Raw genomic sequence first — 26,714 nt, forward strand, 5'->3', positions numbered from 1 at the left:
CCTCTTGTTGGTGCCTTAATTTGGACATTTTTATAGACTTGCTGTAATTTTAATTAGAATTAAAAATTAATTAAATGTAATTAAAATTAGGGTGGGCAACGGTGGCTCAGTGGCAGAGTTCTCACCTGTCATGCCAGAGACCTGGGTTCGATTTCCAGTGCCTACCCATGTAAAAAAAAAAAAAAGTTAATTTAATTTAATTTTCATGGCCTTAGAATTGTAAACTAGCAACTTAATAAATTCCCCCATTTACAAGCTGAGCGTTTCTGGAATATCGCATTCTGGCAGTTAGCAAACTAGAACAGAAACTTACTAGTCATTCAAATATTGCAGAGTATTATAACTGTTAGAAGAAACAAACCTTTGACATTAAAGTGTCTATTCCTCCATAATATTTCCAAAGATAATGTTTTTAAAATATAAAGCCCAAGAGTCTGCATTTTTAATTTTAAAAAGTTAAGTATTAATTTTTATTAAATTTAAAAAATTCACACATTTAAGTCAAATAAAAAACTGCATTTCTTTCTTCTTATCAGAATATTTGGAAGCTGATATAAATATACCTGCACTTATCTTTGTCATTTATAATCTCCAGAAAGCATGACATTTCTTCTTCTAGAACTGGTATTTATACTAGTCACACCACTGATATATTATCAGTACATAATACGGGGTTGCTTTGATAGGAGAAATGCAGAGTTATGATATCTCACTGGCTTAGATCTCATCCAATTACAAGCAGCCGAAAATTCTTTAAAGAATTATAACGAAAGAATTATCAAACAACTGTCAACAAGCAACCAAAAGAATGTGAAAGGGACCCTGAGAGGGTAAAGAGCTGACATTCATGTGTAAGGAGAGAGCAGATGTAATACATGGATCAGGAAAGTACTGGAGGCTAAAGTTGCTAGCATATGCCTAAAGCACAAACATTATTTCTATGTACCAGTTTAGAAAATAATGGAGATGAAAACAAAGGTTTGACCATTTGCTGAAAGGAAATTTCAGATGAGGTCAATATTTTCACTTTCATATTGACTCCAATGAAAGCCAAAATGGATAACAGGGCTAGGATTAAAAAAAAAAATTAAGTAAATAAACAAAATACAAAGTAACCTTTCAAAAAGGAAACCTTTTTCTTTATCAGCTCTTTTCATTTCCAAAGAACTCATTACTTACGAAAATAACTTTGTTCATTCAAGTTCTCTTAAATGACTGCCTAAATGACCTTCACGACATTTATTATCCAATTTTTACTTAACTTTCTATAGTTTTAAGTTAGACTAAATATATTTTTATTGTATTTGCATAGCAAAGGAGGTGTTAGATCTTCTGGTGCTAGAGTTCACAGTAAAGAAAAAATAGAGTTTCTTTATTTATGTTGGGGAAAGTCTTGGCCTTTTCCTTCTCACGTTCCTAAGCTGGACCATAGGATCTTCTTCCTGTTGGTTCTGCCCATCGTACCCCCTTGGCTTTTGGATTTTCCCTTGTCTTTGGGATTATCTGTGCCACATTATGGCTACAGCAATGGACAAGAACACTGTTTCTCAAACCTTAATGTGCCTAAAATTACATGAGAGTCTTTAAAATGCTGATTCTGATTTCATTGCCGGGGCAGTGTCAGAGAGTTTGCACTTTCATTAAGCTCCCAGGTGATTCTGCTGTCTGCAGACCACATTTTGAGTCATAAGGGACAAGGGCGTACAAGCAAGTGCTCGGGTGCCCATTCATCCTAGCCCTTATATGAACAGTCCTCCTTATCTATCTGGATTACTGTTTCCCATGGACAAATGATCAGAAGAAATGTAAACCAAGAAATGTGAGAAAAATCAGGGGTGAGAAAAAAAGATGAGGGAGAATGACATAAAATTATTTGGATAACATTATAGAGGCAGGGTGGTGGTGGTGAATAAAATATGATTGGAGACAATAACATGATTATATTATAGGATTATCTTATGCTGGGAGATTGTAATAACATATAACAAAATGAGTACTCCGTATGATAATATGATTGGGTTTTCTGGTGAACAAAACACGAATAGGAAAAACTCATCAAACTGGTATCCCAAAGAGTTCTGAAACACTTTCCATCTAACACTTTCAGTTCTTTTCTGATGAGCACGCATTACCCAAAGCAATCATATAATATTTTCTGGTGGACAAGCAGTTCTGAAGAGCACAAGCTTTGAGTCTGACAAGAGACCAAAATGATGTTTTCCTGTTACTATGTGGTGAGGTGAGTTACCTAACTGCTCTGGACTTGAATTCCCTCACCTGTGGACAGGATAATTACTACAATTTAGTTGTAAAAATTAACTGAGAAATGTGTTATTATATACTTAGTACAAAGCCTGGCATGAAGTAAACATGCAATTAATGACAACTATTATTAACATTATTAACAAAATTCATACAAAGGCTGCCACTGAGTGCTCAGGCTTGAGATCTACCATTAACCATCAAGCAGGTAGTAAGCCAAAGAAATATTTGGTATTTAATATTTTCCATCTCCTTTCTTCCCTCTTCTACTTGGTTTCCATGGGAATCTGTGCTTATGGAGGACTTCAAAGCATAATGAAAAAAACCTACCTAGTTTCCAACTTCTGCATTCCTGGTAATTAATGGAATCATAGTTTGTTAGAATGGCAAAGACCTCTGAGATGATCTAATTTAACCTGTTCTCTAGTGCTCAGGGCTATGTCACTTTCTCAAGAAATATTACTGAAGGGGTATGGTATGTATGAGTTTTTTCTGTTTTCTTTCTTATTTCTTTTGCTGGAGAGATGCAAATGTTCAAAAAAATGATCACGGTGATGAATACACAACTATGTGATGATATTGTGAGCCACTAATTATACACCATGTATAGAGCGTTTGTATGTCAAGAATGTTTGCATAGTTTGTTAAGGTTTACAATAAAAATATTTTTTAAAAAAAGAAATATTGGGCTGGCAATGGTGGCTCAGTGGCAGAGTTTTTTCCTGCTGTGCCAGGGACCCGGGTCCAATTCCCGGTGCCTACCCATGCAAAATAAATAAATAAATAGAAATATTACTGGATCTCTAATTCGTATGCTATTTTCAATCATTTGGCTGCAGTCTGGGGGCAGCTCATGTCAATCATACAATAAAGATTTTAAGTTGCATGCATACTACTTCCCTTCCTATTGAAGGGCACTTTTTGTTTATTTCTGGGTTCACAAATTATTTTTGGATGGTTGAAGTTTCTAGAAATTCATCAGCCTCTGGCTAAACCTAGCCATTTCTACACTGAGGTTAGATACCTGATCCACTGGTTTGGTGATAAGTGAGGAGACATCCCAAGGTGAGCTCAGCAACCACCTTTATCTCCCAGAACCTAAACTCTGGAAGGGACCTTAAGTTCATGCACATCAGTTTCTAAACTATGTTCTGCAGCAACTCATATCTAAACTATGTTCTGCAGCAACTTCATCTGGGGTGTGTCAGAGCCCCGGTAGAGGGAAGGGAAAGCTGAACTAATGGGACTCTGGGTACCTCCACTCAATCACAGCAGCTTCCCTCTTTTCTATTTATATTTGGGGTTCTGATGACGATACATATTTTTTAAATCACTGATATGGAAGCTTTTTATTTTTCAGGCATCTGAATTCCTACATCAAATTTATCTTTATTAGTTACAGTGACGGTTTAACTATAAGTAACTAAGCACAAACTCACAGGGAATTAACGAGATATACACTTAATTCTTTTTCACATAAAAAAACCCAAATTAGTTCCAGTTATGTGGGACTGGACTGTTTCAAGCTTTTTCTACCTTCCTAAATGTGTCTTCCTAATCCTTATGGTCCAAGGTGACACTCCAGCCATCACCTCAGTGTTCCAAGCTAGAAGAAGGGAGAAGGATATACACAATATTTCCTGAGAACACCTCCCAGAAGCTGCTGTCAGTTTCAGTCTCATTGGCTAGAACTTCGTTGTGTTGGCTACACGTGGCTGAAGACAGTCTGGGAAACATAGTCTTCTCTAATATGGGTGGCCATGCTCCCACCTACATCTTGGGAATCTGATCCATCTAGAAGTAGAGAGCAGATACTGAAGGACACAATCTGATCTGTCTTCTGCCACAATCTATCCTCAGCCCAGTCAGCTGGTTTACAGTTTGGATATCGGATTTTTCCTTAGTTCTTCACAGAGCAGATCAGAAGGAAGTGTGAAGACACCTTGAAAAGTGACAGCTGAAAGAGTGGTGGCAGCTCAGGGCCATTTAGTGGAGGAGCCAATCAATATTTACAGTGCAACACAGACCTTGGTTATTGAGAAAAGGTTAAATTACGCTTGACACATTCTGCTTAAGGCATGAAGGGACTAATATATTATAGAAAGATTCCCATCAACATGGTTAAAAGTTTTAAAAGACATTTAAGGTCTTAGGCTTCATCATCATCTGGGAAATCTACTTGATGCAGCACATCTCACCCCCTGGGTATGCCAGGTAAACAAAGGACGCAGGTCTTGCTTGACTTCTGGTCTCAGATGGAAGCTGCAGCACGAGGGGGCACAGGCGAGCACAGCGAGGGTAGCTCCCCTCCAGGTCTTGCACCTTGAACAGGGTCTGGTATGTCATGTGTGCTGAAGGACTACTTATTGAATGAATAAATAAACGGGTGAGGTTGGGGAGCCTAAAACTCAGCTCTGCCTAAGAGCCTTCAAGAGAACAGGGTTCTTCTAAGATCTAGGAACAAGATTCCCCTTTCTAAAAAGGGCTACATGTATCTAGAGTAGCCTCAATGCAGTGCCTTGGGCCTACAGGACATCAAGAAATAGACTTCAAGCTATAGTGGACAAGTAGGGGGGGCTCTCTAAGGCCCAAATATCAGGTTTTCTAACTTGATTTATTTCAAATTCTATTTTAGTCTATATTCCACTCTTTTTTAGAGTGACTAAAAATCTCGTCAAAACTAGTCTAAATATCAAATGCATATATTAGAGAACTACATTTTATTCTGTCAATATTTTAAGAAGTGTTTAGCCATAGCCTATAGCAACTCTGTAAATACTAAAAATGTCTTTTAAGCATTTTGTACAACACACTCACAACAGCCACTGTCTCCTCCAGATCCTCCAGGAGCCCTTTCCCACAATGTCATATGTTCTGTTCCTAACTGACTCAGCAAACCAACTTCAAACTCTTCAGGAACTTACACTTTCATGAATTCCCCTTCAGTGCCAAACCACTTACTAGCACTCTTAAACCAGCTGGCTGGAATTTGAGAATTCATGATACCCGCTATTAACGTGGTATCTGTCTGAGGAAAAAGTGCTGAGCTTTCACCAAATTCTCCAATACTGTGATTCTCTAAGTGTAGTCTCCAGACCAGCAGCAGCAGCCTCACCTGGGCAGTTGTTACAGATGCAGATTCTCAGGCATGAGCCAGGCCTCCAGAGTCAGAGACCCTGGGGTGCCGCCCAGTGATCTGTACTGTTAACCATCCCTGCAGGTAATGCTGATGCACGCTCAAGTTTGAGAACCACTGCTCTAAAGATATCAGTGTCCTCCAAAATGTTAAGAACCAGTATGCTCACTAGGCAGGGGAGATCAGTCAGAAAACCAATGTGAGCTTCTTTTCTAGGGCCTTGTGAGTCTTTTGAAAGATTGTTCCAAGACAGGTCAAAGGTTCCCTTTGCCTGGTGGCATTTCTGTGAACCTCCTTGTAGCCTTCACCTCACCCCCCAGGAAACCAGACCAAAGCTCTCCCACATGGATGCAGGTTTGTCTCAGAGAAGCAGCTGCTATGCTCCCCCTTCTTACCTGCTGACTCCCTGGTAATGGCCAGGAAAAGGGAAGATTTCACAACTGTGGCTACCATAAAAATGAGGACCTTTCTGCCTTCTTCGTGGAAATGCAAAGAAAGGCAGGAAAAGTACAGGCAGTGGCCACCCATAGTTACCACTGAATAGGGGATTCATATTATGGGAATAAGTGATTCTATAGAAAGAGCACTAGATCTTAGGGTCAGAAGACCTGAACTCAAGTCCTGCTTCTTTCTCTTACTAACTGTGTAACTCTGAGTCTTAGCTTCTTCATCTGTGAAATGAGGTTGGCAGGGTTTTCGTGTCAATCCAAGAAGAGTTGAATGGAAGCCCTTTGTGAGAAAGCAGTCACAGTCTGACTTCAGATCTACCTATCAGCTATGTGCAACTTTGGACAGGTTTCCTCACCTGTGAAATAGGAATATTAACCCATCTTTCATCTCAGATGGTTGCTCTGAGGATTAAATGAGATAGTATACAGAGCATAGTACACTTCCTAATGTATGGTTAAAAAAAATCATAAATGCTTAACACTAGCAATAGTAAAACTGTATAACTACATAAATAATCAGGTATCTTTGTTATAACTTTAGATTACAAAAATAAAAGTTGATTACAGTTCAACAGTATGTGTAGCACATTTACAAATTTTAACAACAAAAATAGATGTGCACTACTGAGATCATTAGTTAATGTGAACAAAATAGAATATTCACTTTTCAAAAAAAGTTTCAAGCATAACTTAATATATTCCCAAATCCAAAGAGTCTTAAACTCCAATTTTGAGCAGGAGGTCAGTTTCTCATTTCTCAGAAGATAATTCTTCAGATGCAATAAAATGATAGTATTTAATATTCATATAACAGTAAACACTCTTTTCAAGCTAATTTCATCTCTCTTACTTCAGAGAAAATAGAATACAGGAAAATTGCCTGAAGTATAGTGAGATTTTTCTTACAGAGTTCTACATGACCTAGTGCTAAAGAAAGCATAAAACTATCCCTACCTCTGAAACCTGCCTTTGCTGACTTGAATGAATATATAACCAGCTGTTAGCAACTATTAAGTGGCTAAATTACATGAATTCTGATAAATCCTTCCAGATCAGTTGTCACAGTACAGCCAGATGTTTCCAGGGTGATGGCATTAATCTGTTTTGACAGATTTTGCTCTCTGAAGAGTAACAGATCCATAGGGACTTTAAGCTGATTTAACAAGAGCATAGAATAAAAGAATTGGAAAGGTCTGAAATGAAACTACCTCTGACAGAGGTCTCTTTCCTCCAATATTAAAGAAAAAATATTCAAAAGCCTCACTCTTCAGTCCCCTTTGGTAGTTAAATGTATGGTTAAAAAACAATTTCAACAGATAAGCAGCTAGAATCAAACAATTTCAACAGATGGGCAGCTACTATATCTCTGACTCACAAACTACTTTCCTAGGGAGATTCTTATATTTTCCAAAGTGTTCCAACTCCCTCTTATCCCAAACAGTGCCCAAGCCCCACACAGTAAACCCCAAACTTCGTAAACCCAAATGTTTTTAATCAGATCATGTCATCAAGCCATACAACTGGTGACATATAAACCATGATGTGATAGCAGCACTTATTTAGACTATTTTGGTATGGAAAACCAATCATTCATTCATCCAAAAGATACATCAATTAAACACCAATTATGTGTTAGGCTTACATTTTATTCACTTATTCATTCTTTTTCTACAATTTAAAGAATTGAGATATAATTAACATTCCAGAAAATCTACCCTTTAAAAATGTACAGTTCAATGTTTTTCAGTATATTCATAAGGCTGTCAACCATCATCTCTAATTCCAGCACATTTTCATCACCCTCAAAAAAAATATCCTGTGCCCATTAACAGTCGTTTCACATTTCCTCTTCTCCCAGCTCCTGGCAACCACTAATCTACTTTCCATCTCGGTGGCATTCATTCATTCTTATTACTTCTGAGCACCTGTTCAGCACTAGGTCCTCTTTTAGGCACTGAGGGACAAACTGGTAAACAAAATAGGCAATGAGTCTGGCTTAAAGGAGTTTTTAATTTAGCAACTACATGCATTTCATAATACAAGAAAAATACATATTTAGTGATATGGAAATATATGCAAAAAATAGAACATGCTCAGTCTAAAATCAGAAAAAGATAACCCAATTCCTCCTTCCCCAACCCGCCCCACACAAAAGGTGGCATAGGAAACAAGCAAAACAGATTCAATCATCTTTCTTATCAAATTTTTTTTTTCCCTAGAAAACCAATGCACAGGAATTTCCCCCTCCTCTCTTCCTCCTAGTCCTTCTGGAAGGGTTTTGAGGATCAAAGCAAATAGTTAAAGAACCAGAGACAAGGGCTAATGGGTAGCCTGGTCTGTGGTCCAACTGCACGGTTAGTTCCAGAATAATGAGAAGGTGTTTTCTCATTTCTTATCCACATGTCTTAACATCAGGAATACTCCTCTGAGCCCAGTCACTGGTGTAAGACCCCAGATTTAATATCAAAATAATAGGTTTCCAACAAAGGTGGCATCATCATCCGAAATAGCAAGCTACAACCCAAACCTGTGAGCTCCAGTCAACGATAACATTTGTTTTAGGCAGAACATGATAATGTAATTTTTTATTTTAAGTTTTTAAAAGGAAGTATGTTTATAAATTTTAGGAGTTCATTATAATAGGATTTGTAGGATTTTTCCTCTTGAATTTGAAACACCTTGTTTATTGAAACAGCTCATGTTACAAAACTTTGCTGAAGCTCAATCACTGCTTCAAACTGACAGATCCCTCCCTGCTGTTCTATATAGATTTGCTGTAGTCTACACGTGAAACATTACCCACAAGTACTTGAATATCACCATATCTTTATACATAAACATTTCTTAATGCATACCTTCAAACATAGGTTTATAGTTAAGAGTAAGTGAATGAGGAGAATTAGTGATTCTCTGAGAGTCAGTGAATCAGCTTCTTTGTCTAGTAGGACCATAAAGCCAAATGTTTTACATAACTTGAGCAATCCTGTAACATATCATCCAATTGAGAAACTTTTGGGAGTGAAAAAGGCCTAAGATCCGACAGAAGACAAAAACCTGGTCAGTGCCAGACAGACAGAGGGAGACACATGGCCTCCACTGCCCCACCCTGGAGCCCGCAGTGGAGAAGAGGAGATCAGATTTTGCTATTTTACATGGTAGGAAATGCTCATTGTTATAAAAAGATAATCCCTTACGACTTTTCTTTAATGCTCCCTGGATAGACTCAAGTTACTCCAAATATTAAAAACTATTTTAAAGTATCTCTTGCAACTCTGTACAGAGACATTCATAATGAGGATAGGTCCAAAGTAATTAAATGATGAGGACAGGTTAGAAGAGGTTAAAGGTGGGCATTTGCATGTATGTGTGTGTGTGCATGTGTGAGTAAGTGGGGATGCATGGCAAGGAAGAAGGAGACTAGTGTAATTTCTTTCTTTTAAAAGAATTAAAGAGAAATACTTAAAAGGAGGACAATTCAGTCATGACTGACATAAAAACAAAGCTCACAGCTGCAAAGCATAACACAATGATTTTTTCAGTAAAAACAGTAACAGCTTTCCTTGTGGCTCTTTCTTATTTTTCTGATAAATCAGGACTTTAACTAGTTTTTGCTAAACTGCTCATATTTCCAAAGGGTCTTTATCTGTAGAGAGGCTTTCTCTGGAATAATGTTTCTGTACCTGAGTAATGGTACTGACCTCCTTTGCAGTGAAAAAATAAGATAATATAAAATTATCTTAGGCCTCCCTAGGGCTCACTAAAAAATATGATTATGAGAGAACAAACTCATGTTTGAATATCTTATATAGCTATAAAATCAGAACGAATTTATAACTGATAATACAAACAAACTCATAAAGCCAATAAAATCCAAATGAATCACATTAATTAATCTATATGTAATATATTATGGAAATTAAATTTCCAATTCTTTAGAGCTTGGCCTCCCTATTCTATTGTTTGCTGTGTGATGACTCCATTCTCCAGCCACTTTTTCTTAATCAGACTCTACATGCAGCTTTCATGATCACAAACACTGCCCTATTTCGATACTTGGCCTTTCCTCGGCTGGAAGGCACCATTCATGATAAAATTCATCTCTCTCCTTGAGTCACTGTAAAAGAAGAACCAGTTGGTACAAGGACATTAACAGATACCCACACCACCATGGGCACTGAAACTCACAGCAGAGCTTACTTCCAAAGCAGTCATCCAGAGTCCAGAGCAAGCCTTCAGTTAATTCATTTTCAAATTATCATTAAGTGAGTTTCACTAGAATTATGAGCTCCGTGAAGTCAATGAGTTTTTGTCAACCGTAATATTCCTAACCCTTAGCATGGTACCTAGCACATGGACAGCACTTAACCTATGTTTATTCAATGAGTTAATGAATAAAATTCTCAATGAGAACTCATGTAGCATAAGAAACATAGCCAATGTCCCCAGTTCCTGGAGGTTGAAGGAGGCTTAGTAAACCTCCACACGGAGAATCCACAGTCATACTCACTAGATTTCATATCCATCTTGCTTTGAGGAAAAAAAACCAACACTTATATGCAAACAAATGGACTGACCTTTCTCAAGAACATCAGTACAGCCCAAAGGGGACTTCTTGCCCTCTGTCCATTAGCTAAGAATTGCTTTTAATTAATAAAAACCAAGGCAGGCACATTGTGGTGCAGTGGAGCAGGAGAGAAGACAGAGGGGAGAGGGGAGAGGCGGAGACTAGAAAGCATCAGCTACTACTGCAGACCAGCAGGCACTGGGATAGGGACACAACACCTGTTACTTGGAATAAACTTCCCGAGAACTCTATGAGGTGGGCTTTATTGTATAACTTATATTTCCAGATAAAGAAACAGATGCTCAGAGCAGTTAAACAAGGTTCACATAGGGAATTTGGGTTTTGAATCCAGCACTGTCCAATTAAAGTCCTTGCCTGTACACGTACCATGCTGCTTCCTAAAAGAAGTGACTCATGGTGATGAGGGGACAATAAAACAAGTGATACAAAAGCATATGAAGAGTTTTCCTGCCCTGAAGGGGACTAGGAAGTAAGACAAGCCGTGTTCCTTCAACGTACCACACCCCCATGTGCTGTCCCACCCCTGCGGCCCAAGGCCCTTCCCCCACCAGAGCTCCTCCCCCAACCCACGACCCTCCCCACCGCAACATGCACCTGTGCCCTGTCCCAAGCATGCTCACATTTGCGTCCCCGCACTCCCTCCACCGACCCACCCACCCCACACAGATGCATACTTGCACCTTGACCCACCCTAGCACCTGCAACCCTTGCCCTCCATGCACACACACACCAGTGCCCTGCCTCCCAACCCATGCCCCAACTTCCACACTCCATGCATGAACCTGCACCCTACCTGCACACCCACCCTGTTCCTCAGTGGACCCCATGCTTTACCCTGCTCTTGGGCTCTGAGGCCTGCTCGAGCTGCACCCCTTCCCCATGTCACCTCTACTATAACCAGCCAATGCACCACTGTGTGCCACCCCAAGCCCCGCATCCTGCTCCATGCCCATCATGCAAATACAAAACTTTAGACTACTCTTCTAGTTTGCTAGCTGCCAGAATGCCATATACCAGAAACAGAATGGCTTTTAAATAGGAGAATTTAATAAGTTGCTAGTTTACCGTTCTAAGGCTGAGAAAATGTTCCAACTAAAGCAAGTCTTTAGAAATGTCCAATCTAAGGCATCCAGGGAAAGATACCTTGGTTCAAGAAAGTCGATGAATTTCAGGGTTTCTCTCTCAAGTGAGCAGGCACACGGCAAACAGTCACAGTTTCTCTCTCATCTGGAAAGGCACATGGTGAACACGGTCAGGGTTCCTCTCTCATACAGAAGGGCATATGGCAAACATGGCATCATCTGCTAGCTTCTTTTCCTGGCTCCCTGTTTCATGAAGCTCCCAGGAGGCATTTTCCTTCTTCATCTCCAAAGGTCACTGGCTGGAGGACTCTGCTTCTCGTGGCTATGCCATTCTCTGCTCTCTGTGAATCTCTGTCATTCTCCAAAATGTTTCCTCTTTTATAGGATGTCAGAAACTTATCAAGACCCACCCAAATGGGTGGAGACACACCTCCAGCTAATCCAGTTTAATCACTCTTGATTAAATCACATCTCCAGGGATATGATCTAATTACAGTTTCAAGCATTCAATACTGAATAGGGATTAGAAGAAATGGCTGCTGTACAAAATGGGATTAGGATTAAAACATGGCTTTTCTAGGGTCCATACATCATTTCAAATCAGCACAACTACTGAAGGAAATCAACTTCCAAAGTAACCCTATCAAGATAATTACATGCCTCAAAGGAAACAGAAAATCACAAAGTATATGGAGATGCAGACAACACAGCCTAATGACCAAATTACAACACCGGAGGAGACACAGACTTTGGAACAACTAATCAAAAATGTTCAGACAACTCTACTAAATAAATTTAGTGGGTTGGCTAATGACATAAAGGAGATAAAGAAGACAGTAGAAGAACACAAAGAAGAATTTGAAAGAATAAATAGAAAAATAGCAGATATGACAAAGACGAAAGATAAAAAATGCTGTATACCAAGTGACAAATATACTAGAGACAGACAACAGCAGATTTGAAGAGGCAGAAGAAAGAATAAGCAAACTAGAGGACAGGACAATTGATTTTGAAAGCAGAAAAGAACAAATGGCTCCAGAAACCTACAACTTCCAGATGGGTCACAGACAACAAATTCTGAGAGAATTTGTCAACGAGAGACCAGCCCTATAAGAAATACTAGATGGAGTTCTTTGCTGAAAAAAAAAATGTCAGGAGGGAGAGGTCTGGAGGAGGGCACAGAATTGAAGAGTACCAGAAAGGGTAACTTAAAGGATAAAAAGAGAAAGAGTTAAAAGAACATACAGATCTGAGAAATAAAATCCAAAGGATAAGATGGCAGATTCAAGAAATGCCTTTACAATAATAACCTTGATTGTTAATGGACTAAAATTCACCAATTAAAAGATACAGATTGGCAGAATGGATTAAGAAATATGATCCAGCTATATGCTGCTTACAAGAGACTCATTGTAGACCCAAGAATACAAATAGATTGAAAGTGAAAGGATGGGAAAAGATGTTCCATGCAAGCTGTAATTAAAAGAAAACAGGAGTAGCTATACTAATATCAGAAAAATAGACCTTCAAATAAAGACATCATAAGAAGCAAAGAAGGACACGAATATTAATAAAAGGGGCAATTCACCAAGAAGAAATAACAATCATAAATGCTGTGCTGCCAATCAAGGAGCTCTAAAATATATAAGGCAAACACTGGGAAAACAGAAGGGAGAAATAGACGTTTCAACAATAATAATGGGAGACTTCATTCACCACTCTCCTTTATAGATAAAACAACCAGATAGAAGATCAACAAGGAAATAGGGAACTTAATTTGATAAATGAATTAGACCTAACGGATATATATAGATTATTATACCCCAAAACACCAGGATATATATTTTTCTCTAGGGCTCATGGAATGTTCTCCAGGGTAGATCATATGCTGGAGCACAAAATAGGTCATTATAAACTTTAAAAGACTGAAATTATTCAAAGCACTTTCTCTGATCATAATGTAATGAAGCTGCAAATCAATAACCACCAAAGAACCAGAACTTTCACAAATATATGGAGATTAAATAACGCATTCTTAAATAACCAGTGGGTCAAAGAAGAAATTGCTAGAAAAATGAGTAACTATCTGGAGACTAATGAAAATGAGAATACAACTTATCAGAACTCATGGGATACAGCAAAGGCATTGCTGAGAGGAAAATTTATTGCCTTAAAGGATTACATTAAAAAATAAGAAAGGTGGGCCACGGTGGCTCAGCAGGCAGAGTTCTCACCTGCCATGCTGGAGACCCGGGTTCGATTCCCAGTGCCTGCCCATGCGAAAAAAAAAAAGGGAAAGAGCAAAACTCAAGGACTTAACTGCTGTTCTAGCTTGCTAGGCTGCTGGAATGCAACACACTAGAGATGGATTGGCTTTTAATAAAAGGGGATTTATTTCATTAGTTCTTCAGAGGAAGGGCAGCTAAGTTTCAACTGAGGTCCTTTCTTACATGGGAAGGCTCAGGGTAATCTATGCTGGTCTTCTCCCCAGGCCTCTGGGTTCCAACAACCTTCCCTGGGGTGATTCCTTTCTGCATCTCCAAAGGCCTGGGCTGAGTTGTGAGTGCTGAGATAAAGTATGCCAAGCTGCTTGGGGTGTGCTATGTTGCGCTCTCTCATTTAAACACCAACCAATTAAGTCAAATGTCATTCACTGCAGCAGGCACGCCTTCTAGCCGACTGCAGACGTAATCAGCAACAGATGATGTTCACGTACCATTGGCTCATGTCCCCAGCAACAGAACTAGGTGCTTCACCTGGCCAACTTGACAACTGAATCTAACTACCACAACTGCTCACCAGGAGGAACTTGTCAAAAAACAGCAAAGTAACCCGAAAGCAAATAGAAGAAGAGAAACAATAAAGATTAAAGCTGAACTAAGTGAATTTGGAAAACAAAAGGAAAATAGAAAGAATCAATAAAACCAAAGGTTGGTTCTTTGAGAAAATCAATAAAATTGATGGACCCCTAGCTAGGCTAACAAAATAAAAAACAGAGATGAGAAATGAGAGGGGGGTCATTACCATGGACCCTGAAGAAATAAAAAATTAATAAGAGGATACTATGAACAGCTATATGCCAACAAACTTGGCAATTTAAATGAAACAGACAAATTCCTAAAAACATATGAATAAGCTACACTGACTCAAGAATAAACAGAAGATCTCAACAAATCAATTACAAATAAGAATTCAATCAATTATCAAAATTCTTCCTACAAAGAAAAGCCCAGGGCCAGATGGCTTCACAGAGGAATTTTATCAAGCATTCCAAAAAGAACACCAATTCTGCTCAAACTTTTCTAAAACATTGAGGAAAAAAGAACACTACCTAACTCATTTTATGAAATTAACATCACTCTAATACCAAAACAGGGTAAAGATAGTATAAGAAAGGAAAACTAAAGTCCAATCTACCTTATGAAGATAGATACAAAAATTCTCAACAAAATATTAGCAAATTGAATCCAATGACACATTAAAAGGACTATGCACCACAACGAAGTATGGTTTGTACCAGGAATGCAAGGGTGGTTCAACACAAAAAAATCAATGAATGTAATATAGCACATTAACAAATTGAAATCTTGATTGATGCTAAAAAAGCATCCAACAAAATTCAACATCCTTTCTGATGAAAACACTTCAAAAGGTAGGAATCAAAGGGAACTTCCTCAATATGATAAAGGGCATATATGAAAAACCCATAGAAGGCATCATATTCAATGGAGAGGTACTGAAAGCCTTCCCCCTAAGATCAAGAACAAGTCAAGGATGCCTGCTGTCACCACTATTATTCAACATTGTACTAGAAGTTCTAGCTAGAGCATCAGACAAGAAAAAGAAATAAAAAGCATCCAAATCAGAAAAGAAAAAATAAAACTTTCATTATTTGCAGATGACATGATACTATACTTGGAAAATCCTGAGGAATCTATGAAAAAGCTTCTTGAGCTAAAAAATTCAGCAGGGTGGTGGGATATAAGATTAATGTTCAAAAATTAGTCATGTTTCTATACACAAGCAATTACCCAATTGAGGAGTCAATTAAGGAAAAAACTCTATTCAAAACAGCAACTAAAATAATCAAGTATCTAGAAATGAACTTAACTAGGGACATAAAGGACCTGTACACTGAAAACTACATAACATTGCTAAAAGAAATCAAAGAATATCTAGATAGGTAGAAAGACACTCCCTGCTCGTGGACAGGTAGGTTAAATGTGGATAAGACGTCAATTCTCCCCAAACTGATCTACAGATTCAACTCAATACCAATCAAAATTCAATAACCTACTAATCTCACATTGTCTCTGACTGGAGGTTTGGCTTAAACAAGTTTCTTTTTATTTTTATTTATTTATTTTTACATGGGCAGGCACTGGGAACCGAACCCAGGTCTCCGGCATGGCAGGCAAAAATTCTGCCACTGAGCCACCATCACATCACCCTTGAACAAATTTTCTGACAAGTTTCTTGGCCTTAGATTTCTTATCTGTAATATGGGGACAATACCAATAGCCCCTTCATAGGATAGTTATGAAGTTATACATGTGAAACACTTAGCCTGACATATAATAAAAGCTAAACAAATGTTAGTTGTTATTATTATATTAGGTATAGAAAATATTGGAGCTAACAAGGTAATAGAGGCAGAAAAAGGCCACACATACTATTTTTAGTCTCCTCTGCTCACAATAGATAATCGCACTTACTTAATTGGAAGAACGTGATATTGTAAATTACCCTACAACTCACCTTTTTTAAATGCAGTGGTATTCCCCCAAGAACATTTAGTACTGTATTTGGAAAATAAATCACAAAATCTTTTTAATTACAGTGGTGAACATTGTTGGCTGCAAGCTCAGTACTAAAAAATAGATGTGTTTACTAAGGTGCAAACTGCTACAGGAATGAACTAATACATTCACGCAAGATTAGGTACATCTTAATCCATCTGGTTTATTCTTTTTTTAACTGAAAGACATTTTTGAATCTGTAACAGCATCAAATTACTTAAAAGGAAAGGGGACAAGTGGAGCAGAAAGCAGAATAGTCACTCTATGAAATATTCACTGCTATTACTCAGATATCAAAACAGCTAAAAAGAAAATTCATAGAATGATGACAGATAGGGAAGAAAAAAGGGACTGTCACTTGGACAAGTCTTATTTAAGGCATTGACAGACATAAAGACCGTATTTCCTACATGCTACTTGAACATAAACAGGGGAAAGAGGGTACAAAGGAAAATCTATAAATACCTTTACCTACACAAGAGCCCCCCTATGGGGCCTCTTCTTCTTGGATGCAGTAATAAAGACTTAGAGGATAATTACCTGCAATTACCTAAAGTAAATAGAATTCAAGACCACCCTTACTGAGAACTTGGATTTTGGTCATAGTTGATCATAGTGGGTCACCCATCAACTACACTTTCCCATCTTTGAGCCCTAATTTTCTGATATTTCCACCTTTCTCTATACCTTCACCATCACGGATGTGGCTTTTTTTCCATACTATGTCACAGTATTAGCTTTACTATTTTCTAAACATACTCTAATAATAGTAACTATCAATTACTTAGCTGTTATGTGCCAATAGGTGATATCTACCATGGTACAGGATCTGATTTTAATCTAAAACATCAGTTCAACCAATAACCATGTACTGCATCTGTGAAGTCTAGGCTTGATAATGAATATAAAAACAAACCAGATGTCAATTCTATTTATTCATTCAACAACTTTTTAAAAAAGCTTCTTGCTGGCCATTGTACTGGGTAGGAGGCGTGGTGAAACAATGCTGAATAAAAATAACAATTCATGTCTCCTAGGGTTCATATTCTAGTAGACAGCTTAAAATAGATGGAGGAGTAGAAGACTATACACTACCAAGAGGGTATAGTGTACAAATTAAGTATGTCTGTCCTGGATTACCAATAATGGCATCTAATCTAGTATATGTGCAGCCAGCCTAGAATTGATCATTACTATCAACAGCAAATTCATAGGGACTATTTCCTGTACACATAGCCTTACTTTAAGAGCCAAAGATTCAGTTTAATAACAACTTCACCCCAGATCGTAATATAGATTTTCTGGAGGTTAAGAGTTGTTGAGAATATGGGGACATCATGGAGACAAAAACAGGCAGGGACTTTACCTCCTCCACTCTTGCCAACCCTCTAACCAATCCCCCTGCTCAGCCACGCAACTGCAATCACCAACTATTTGGGAGCATTCCTCTACATCCTTCTGAATTCTGCTTTCTTGCCAGTGAAAAGATTAAGTACTCAAAGGAGGCAGTGTTAAAGCGCTGGCCTACCAGCGCTTTACCCTCCGGCTTAAACACTCATACACACTTAGGTGGACCAACACAGAACTATTTTTAATGTCAACTTCAGTTGATTGGTAATTACTGCCTAGAATGCTGGGTAGAAAGAATTTCATGATGGAATAGTGATGTCTGCCTCAGATAGAATGGGACAAGAGCAGCATGCTATGCTTTCAAATTTGTCATCCTCAGATTAGTCCTGTCAGTACAGGTCCAAAGAACTGGCTCAGAGCTCAAGAGCTTTGACAGGCAAACAGTCATCCAGAGACAATAGCTTTGTAGAGCATCCCCAGCATGTCTCCAACTCTTCCATGGGGGCCAACAGAAACACCTGGGCTAGTCCTAGCTACTTTCCTAGGAACCACTTAGCTTCACTTGACTCAATTTAATTCACTCAACAGTTAGTGTATTCTTGCTATGTGCAGGAGACACTTTTTCAGGTGCTGCAATGACTAGTTAATTGATACACAGAACAAGTTCCAACCCCCAAAAAGCTTACAATAAGGAAGGAGGTGAAGGCAGGTGTTTTATAACTATTATACAAGGAAGAATATGATACTTTCCATGGAAAGAGATAAACAAAAATGGGGGATTGAAGTAAGTCAAGATCTCCAGTTGCAGTGGTTGTGACAAGTATCACCAGGCAAGGAGAAGTGGTGGGGTAGATCCCAGGTAGAAAGAGGAGCATGTAATACGGCCTAGGTCACAAAAGGATGCAGGCTGAGGGGGGAGTCATGACACAGAGAAGAGTAGTGCTCAAGACTTCTCCTGAGAAATTCTTTGCAAAAATATTTTCAACCTTTGTTTTTAAGATACGTTAAAAGAGGAAAAGGTACAAACGTTTTTGAGCCAGAAGAGCTAGTTTCAAATCCAAACCCTGCGATTTACTAGCTGGGGGATTTTAGGAAGGTCTCTCAACCTCTCTGAGCTTCATATGTACAAAACAGGGATAATAACTCTTCCTTAATGGGCTGTGTGAAAGTCACTTGAGAGGCAGTTTACAGAATAGCTAGCAAAGTATTCAGTAGATGGCAGGAATCTAATTCATTTTGGTTCTGGGGGTTCTGAGATGTGCATTGGACTACAGAACTGCACAAGTCAACATTCACTGAAATAAGCACAGTATTTGAGGCAAGTCAAAAGAAATTTAAGTCTTAGTTCCCTCTCTCAAGGAATTCATCTAGTGCTGAAGAGAAGGAAATCATATTGTAAAAAACTGTAAGAATAAAATTACATTCATGAAAAGTAACCACAATGTGTACATTACTTTAGAAACACATGCTCTCTAAATGATTATACAATAGTCATTCATTAAGGCTGAGAGAACTATTGAAGCAACTTGAGAAATCTCTATAAATTAGAAAAGGAAATATGAGACTCATAATACTGCAAACACATTTGCTATTTCAGCCCCACTGTTTACTAGCTGCGTGACCCTGAGGAAATTGCCTAACCTCTCTGAATCTTTAGTCCCTCACCCATGAAGAGCTTATTAACCTCTCTTCTGTCTGTCTCACAGAGATGTTTTGAGACCCAGACAAAACAATGTAGGTAGACAGGCTCTGCCAACCATAAAGAGCCACGCAAAGGCAAGGAATCATAACCATCATCTCAAAGGCACAGTCCTATGCCCCACCTCTGCTGCACTTGGATTAGGACAAACAGAAAAGCCAAGATGAAATTTTACTTGCTTTACAAAATAAACCCTCTTTTATGAAAAAGTTTGAACCTGACACATGGTCACCTGCTCAATTTTCGATTTTCATGGATGTGCTCTGACCTAATTATTCAGATTTACAGAGGCACTCGGGCTGCCCCTGCATTTGTAACCACACACACGCGCGCGCAAGCGCACGCCCACACTGATTTGGCAGCAATTTTTCCACTCCTTATTTGTACAGCCACCAAAATTCTCTAACAAAAATTAAAATTCTGTTTTTGAGCTTCTGTGTGAAAATTTACCTGAATTCTGCAGAACATTAGGGGAAAAAAGGAAAAGACGGTCAACACTCAAAAACAATCAATTAAATACTGAACTGAAAACAGTCTTCCCTTGACATCTTGGTCTGAAAGCCCTGTCTGTCTTCTGGAAAAAGTAGGTCCTAGTTACCAAATTTCCTCTCATTCTCTCTCCCCAAATTAGATCTGGTAGTTCATTCTGGTGGCTTGCAATTTTTTTCTAAAGATGATCTAGTGGCTTTTTTATTATTCTCTAAGCCAAAACAAAACCTGGCATAAATTGTAGCCCCATTTCACCCTGCAAATTGGTATTACCAGTTCTTGGCAAGAAAATGGGAAGATGAAATTAATCCAGGCTAAGCTAAGGAAGTGGGTGCATCCAGCCTGGAGTGAGACTGAGAAAGTTGTCCCTAGAGAACTGTTTGTTAGAGATCATGTAGCGTACCACCCCATTTCTTCCTTCTAAGGCTAGCAAGGAGAAAATCCAGGGGTAAAAAAGCGGCCACAGTCCTGTCCCAGTCCCTGAGACCCACTCCATCTTCATGTGGGAATGTGCAGGGGAAGGGTGAAAGCATGCAGGCTCAGGACTGTCTGGCTACCCCAAGGAGCTGCACAGACAAACAAAAATAAGGCTCTACAGAGGAAGGCAGCTGCTGGGACTAGCAGCAGAGACAGATAGCGGAATGAGGCAGTACTCTGTGGTGGTTAAATCTGAAGTCTCAGGAGCTGGGATTGACCCTGGGCTCTGCCTTCTATTAAATGTAGGGTATTGGGCAAGTCATATAACCTCTCAGTGCTTCAGTTTCCTGATCTGTTAAATGGGGATGGGGCTTCAGTAAGGAAAATGGTTTGAAAAATAGTGAGCACTCACCAAATAGTAGTTATTGACACCAGTGAGATAAACTTTTTTTTTCCTATAACCCTGAAACTTTAAGATATTGCCTCCCTGGCTATCTAGTCATCTTGATGTGAGTAGGATTCTCTTAAGGGCTAATTCCCCAGGTATTGCTTCAAGTAGAACATGAAAGTAAGTATAGCACATAGACATTATTTCCTTATCCTGTTGTCTGGTGCATCAACATCACAGATGTTGGTTACTGATGCCTGATTTCCACCTAGTTTTCCACTTTATGGTAGTATGCCTCTTGATATTATTTATCTGATTTTAATTTGAGAAAACCTGTGTTCTCTTGATATCTTGAAACTGGCTCTGCTGATGCTGCTCTGCCTGCTCTGTCTTTGCCCCTTAGTGGCTTCTCCTCTACCTGGACTGGAAAGAGGCAGTCCCCATGTGGTTGTTCTCTTCCATTCTCTTGGCACTCTACATTCTGCTCCATAACTATGTCTTCCATTTTGGTGTACTAGTGGCTTCCCAGCCTCTTTTTTCAGGCATGTCTCCTCTTCTGAGCATGAGACTAAATTTTTCTGAATATCCACACCATATCTCAAATTGCCAAACTTACCTTTTTTGCCAAACCTGTGACCCCTCCACTAGATACACTGAGTAATCCTCAACCATCCTACCAGTCAACCAGTCTAGAAATCCAGAATAAAGAGCAGACAAGCCAGTGACAAACTCCATTCATGAAGAGATTTTATAGCACATGGGTAAGTACATGACTCTAGAGTCAGCCTGCTCAGGTTCAAGCCCAGCCTCCAATACTTATTAGCCATGGGACATTGGGCAAGCCATTTATTCTCTCCATGCCTCAGTTTCTGCATCTGTAAAGAGTACATAATAATTGTGCCACCATGTTGAGTTGTGAGGCTGAAGTGATTTTTTTTAAATATTAAATACTTAGAAGAGTGCCTGGCACAAGAACCAAATGAGTATTGGCCATTCTAATGACTATTCTACATGAACATAAAAGGAGAACTGAGTGAATCAGGCTCAGAAAGCTTCTTAGGCAAATGTTTTAAGATCTTTAATCTGCTTTGTAGTAATGAATAAACCATGTGGTTTAGCAGAAAAGAAGCAAGTGATTGGAACCCAATGTTGGCTAAGATTAGCAACAAACCATGTTCTACTGTTTCAAATGGCAACCTGATAACTAAGATAGATGCTGTCTTCTTATCCATCAGAGCCAGAGGGACCTTACAGATCCCCATAGATTGGCCACCAAACATGGGATTCATTGGAACCACCTGGGAGTTTTAAAAAAACAAACAAACATAGATTACCAGGACTCAGCCCCTGATATTCCAATTCGGTAGGTCTGGGTGGGTCCCAGGGATGTGGGGATGTCATCCAGGTCTGGGATGGACTGACTCAATCCATACTTCTCCTGCTACGTATCATGAAAATAAGATGCCCAGAGTGAGCCCACCTGTTTCTTATCTCAGAGGAGTAAGAGGCAGAGCAGCCTCACAGGGGTCACCAATATCTCCTCCAGCAAAACCTATCTACAAAGTGAAACAAAGAAGTGAATTAAACACCTAGGGCTAAATCCCTAAAGGAGAATAAATATGAATATGCCTGTGCCTACAAGAACAGGTAGGCTCTGGCTAGGTTTCATGGGTTCTTCAGTTTGCAGAAACCTATGTCATTGACACGTTTCTGGCCTGTGAAGCCATTCAACAACAACAGCATCTGAGGTCAGTGCAAATGAAAACAAAGCTGGTCTGCATACCTTTTTATTCCATGCAGTCTTTGGAAATCTGCTTGCAATTGGTTCTTCTGTAGGTCTGAGAACAACCTATCCAAAGTCCATGAACTAATCTCCTGCCAAGATAAAGACTTCTCTCTGGAAGTTTCAGTAGGAATAAGAAATATGATTTCCCAACTTCTCACTACAAACCCTTCTACAATCATTTAGAAAGTAGCTCATTGTCAGCTGTGGTTTTGGCAATGACAGCCCATAGAAACGGCATGTATTGCCTTTGTGATTAGCACAGGCAGCAACAGAACTCTGGAACAATGACCTCATGACTCAAGTGTCCACACCCCTGGCTCCACCAGGGGTCCTCTCCAAAGACTATCCAAGGGCCCCACTAGAAAGAAAGGCCCAGTCTTCATCACTGAAGGGTCAAGTGTCTGACATGATTTTTGGCTCAAATGGACAAGTTGGCTTGAAAAGTCTAGAAAAGAGCAAGTTCAAGAGAGGCTCACAGAGGCTCCACCTCAAAACTTAAATCTTGTAGGCGAGGATTGGGATTCTGCAATGTTTCCATTTACTCTCATTTTTTTTTAACCTAGCACTGATCCCAGAGTGTAATGAAAAAGATGACATGAGGGTGATTCTGCAGGTTCAAGGAGGGTCTCATTTTCCCTTTATTCCCAAATGCCTCTTCTACTTCTCTAAATAGATTTCTTTCTTCCCTCCCTCCCTCCCTCCCTCCCTCTCTTCCTCCCTCCTTTCCATCCTTCATTCCTTCCTTCCCCCCCTCCTTCTTTCCTTTCCTTTTTTTTTTTTTTTGCTTACAACTAGGTTTTTGTTAAAAGGCAGAAATCCTATGGATGAATGGTAATTTTAGCTCTTGCATATGCTCTTGTCAGAGTGGGTTTGATTAAAGAAGGAAAGCAGCAAGCTTGATGTCATGAAGAGAACAAGACTTTGAATGGTTTGAATGGGAGGCTGATGCTTCACAAAAAAATATTCTCAACCTCATAATTTTGCAAAAGGCTGACCCTGATTAGTTTTGGTAATTGCTCTTTATAACAGTTATTCAGCTTGGGGGTGGGGGTGGGGGATGATGCTTTTAAAATACAGATCTCTGAACTCCAAACCTAGCGAGTCTGATTCAGAGGTTTTGGGGATGGCCTGGGAACCTACATTCTAATAGGCAGCCCAGCCCTTTGGATACATATGGTTGGTCCTAACATTGGAGAACAGAGCCCTATACCCTGCACAATGTTCAAAACAAAATCAATGGAAAATTTTGTTCTTTCTAGCTTTGTGACCTTGAGTAGGTCGTTTTAATGTCTCTAATTATCCTCTGTGTGTTGCAGCATCTCTCTCACATGGACATCTTGAGAATTATATGGGGTAGGTGTAAATGCAATTTTAGATATGTAAAGCAACAATAAATGTAAAATATAAATCATCATAATGCTTTTTCCTTTTCTGTCATTTATAATCCATATTTAGAACACACTGACAAACTGCTTCTAAGGGATTTTCGATATGAAGTAAAAAGTTCCTGGAGACCAAAGTAGGAGACTATGGAGCTTGAGTCAGTTTCTGATGAAAATCAAATGGTCTCTCGATTTAATAAAGATCAGCATGAATTTATAAAACACTGAATTTTAAGTGAGTGGTTACACTGCATAAGATGAGCATAAAGATGGATAAGGGTATGCTTTAAGATAAACACATCGGATGCAAAGAGCAAATAATGCTTATTCTTAAAGCACCAAACAATTTGCTCAGACTTAACAAAGCCCAGATGAAAAACACATTCAATTTTGAAACAATCTTTATAGTTTCAATAATTTCTTTAATTTTTGTCTCTTATAAATTATTAAAGAAATTGCCCACAAAACAGCACTTTTCTTTGAGAGCAAAGGAGCCCTTGTTCATTCCCTGCTACTGCTCTCAACGCAAGCTGAATCCAGCCACCCCTATCCTCACCCCCAGCCCACAGAGCTCAGGTGAGGTGCCTGCAGGTAAAAAGAACTGGTTTCACACTTTTCTCTGAATCAGACCCACCTCAGGTGAAGGCTAGGTGTGTTCTGAATTCTAGAGAGCAATCATACTCAAGACAAATCTGCAAGAAATTACAGCAATTTTTTTCAACAAAATATAAAGGACATGGGCAAAACTTGCTTTTTGAGCAAAGGTTTTAAGACAAAGTATGATTTACAGCACAAGTTTTCATAAAAACAGAGAAACCCAGATGTGAAGTTGAGTTTAGATACACATCAGCCGTAAACTAAAAATGCTTCAAATTCCCTTTCTCTGCTGTCAAACTGGGACATATTTTTCAAGGTTTTCCTTCTATTCTTTAAAGGAAAAATAGGTCATGGCCAGCCCTAGGTTACAAATATGTAACTGCTAACAACCGAGCCACGACAATAGCCTCCTAACACTTCTCTCAGTGTGCACACTGCCCTCATGGATTTACCTTCCAGGGATCTTTGAGGTCTCTGTGTGCTTAAAATTAAATCCAAATTCCTTTCCCTGCCTTACAGGCCTCTGCGCTAAGTGGCCCCTATATCTGACCGACTTTCTCTCTCCCACTATATTGCAGCCACAAAGACTTTTTTTGTTAGAGAGATGCTACTCAAAGTCCGAAACATGTACCCATGACTACAAGAGGTTTGACTCAAGGCCTAATCATGAATTTGTATAGTCAAGGTTGCAACATTTATCACTTGACTTAAGTTTCATTATTGCCTAAATTACTCTGGTAGCAAATTCAGAATATTAATTCTTAAGCACATTACTGGTGCAGTATAGCCAATGCTACCCTGATCATCTGAAAAGGTTTTTATCTGAGTTACTTAATAAGGAGATAAACCTGGGTACTTGAAAGACTCAAACATGAACTCGCATTTAAATGTCATTCTAGGTCTAGGAAAGAGCAATTTCTGAAGTACCAGTTATGTCAAATTTTTGCTGGGAACTTTAGAGGAAGTTACTATTTTTCTAGAACTAATTGGCAAATTCTAAATATAATTCACACACTTATATAAGGTCAGTGAGCTGCCATAAAAATAGTGGTGATGTATGTAGTCATGCTGATGACCAAGTTTTCGCCATAAACATCTCCTGTGTTGGCTTAGATTTTCACCATGGAGGTCTTCTCACTGCACTGGCGTGAACTGTTTTCTGGACAGATGCACATTAGGGACTGTTAGCTTGTTTAAAGGATGATATAAACACCAACTACTGGGGTCCAATAAATAAAACTCAAATCAGTATTTCTCCATTTCAAAATATCACCCTTCCTATTAAGAATTAGGAGTCACAAATTTTATTATAACATACAAGAGAGAAAGCAGTAAGCTAAACTGTATAAACAAAAATCTCCTGAAAAATACAGAATGTGTAAATGAATCATGATGCCTCCTTCACTTGGCATGTGCTTTCTGAGAAGCACCTGGCATTGGGGCTGTTTATGTGAATTTACTCTTTAAGATTTGGCCATACTTCTTTGAGAGAATGGAACTGGAAAATAAGCTTTCAAAATCCAAGAAAAAAAAGAAATATTATGATTTTCGTTTCTTCTTCTAGAGTTTATACCGCTATTTATAAAAACTAGCAGTGATTCTTCTCATATTTATTTACCTACTAATGCCAGCTGTAAGTCCCCAAAGTTTATAATCCTGGGGCCAGTGGGAGAAAAATAGCACTTATAGGGAACAAAAATCTTCTATAAATTTAGAATTATTTTAAATAGTGCCCTTACTTTTGCAGATTTCTACCTCAGTAATTCTGGCTGTCAGGGTTTAAAAGTGCTTTCCAATTGCTATTCAAAGTCCTCCACAGAAGAGCACACTGCTGACCTATTCTTTTTCTTTATTCTGAGGAAAAACTAATGCACTCTGTAGGCATTTCTTAAGGCACTTTAAAAGCATGTCATTAGTAAGAATGTAAATAAAAGCATGCCCATAATAATTACCAAAAATATGGGCACTCTAATGTGAGAGAAAATTTTTCAGTTGTCTCAAAAATTACAATTTGTAAAAAAACTATGAAGAATCATATATGTTTTTTCTTTTGTTTTGGTTGTCAAATAACACTGTCTTTTAGGTTCATTGTAGTTCAATTCAGTTAGATTCACCCTAGGGTTTTTATTTTCCCTTCTCTCTCTTGGTCAGATTCCGAAAAACAGTTCTTCCATTAACCAGATCTCTAGGGGAATGTGTCCTTCCTTAGCCAGCCTGCATGGGAGGACAGACTTTCTAATTTTACAGCAAAAACAGAGAATCTGAGAATGGGACATGCTCGTTGAGTTCATCT

The 26,714-nt window shown here is 38.8% G+C and overlaps 1 protein-coding gene across 10 annotated transcripts in view; it reads right to left on the bottom strand.

Moving 5' to 3' along the window:
* The window catches only part of APBA1 (amyloid beta precursor protein binding family A member 1), a 255,799-nt gene that overhangs the window by 190,509 nt on the left and 38,576 nt on the right, over positions 1-26,714 (bottom strand). For 3 of the 10 annotated variants that reach the window (XM_077148389.1, XM_077148386.1, XM_077148387.1), the window contains exon 1: positions 22,440-23,124. The exons of 5 other annotated variants lie outside the window; for them this stretch is intronic. The gene's annotated coding sequence lies outside the window, so the exon portion shown is untranslated. Of the gene's footprint in view, positions 1-125; positions 162-22,439; positions 23,125-26,714 lie in introns of those variants that run through there. 2 more of the 10 variants (XM_077148385.1, XM_077148381.1) reach the window with 2 other exon arrangements.

Source organism: Tamandua tetradactyla, chromosome 2, assembly GCF_023851605.1.
Source record: "Tamandua tetradactyla isolate mTamTet1 chromosome 2, mTamTet1.pri, whole genome shotgun sequence".
NCBI classification, from domain to species: domain Eukaryota; kingdom Metazoa; phylum Chordata; class Mammalia; order Pilosa; family Myrmecophagidae; genus Tamandua; species Tamandua tetradactyla.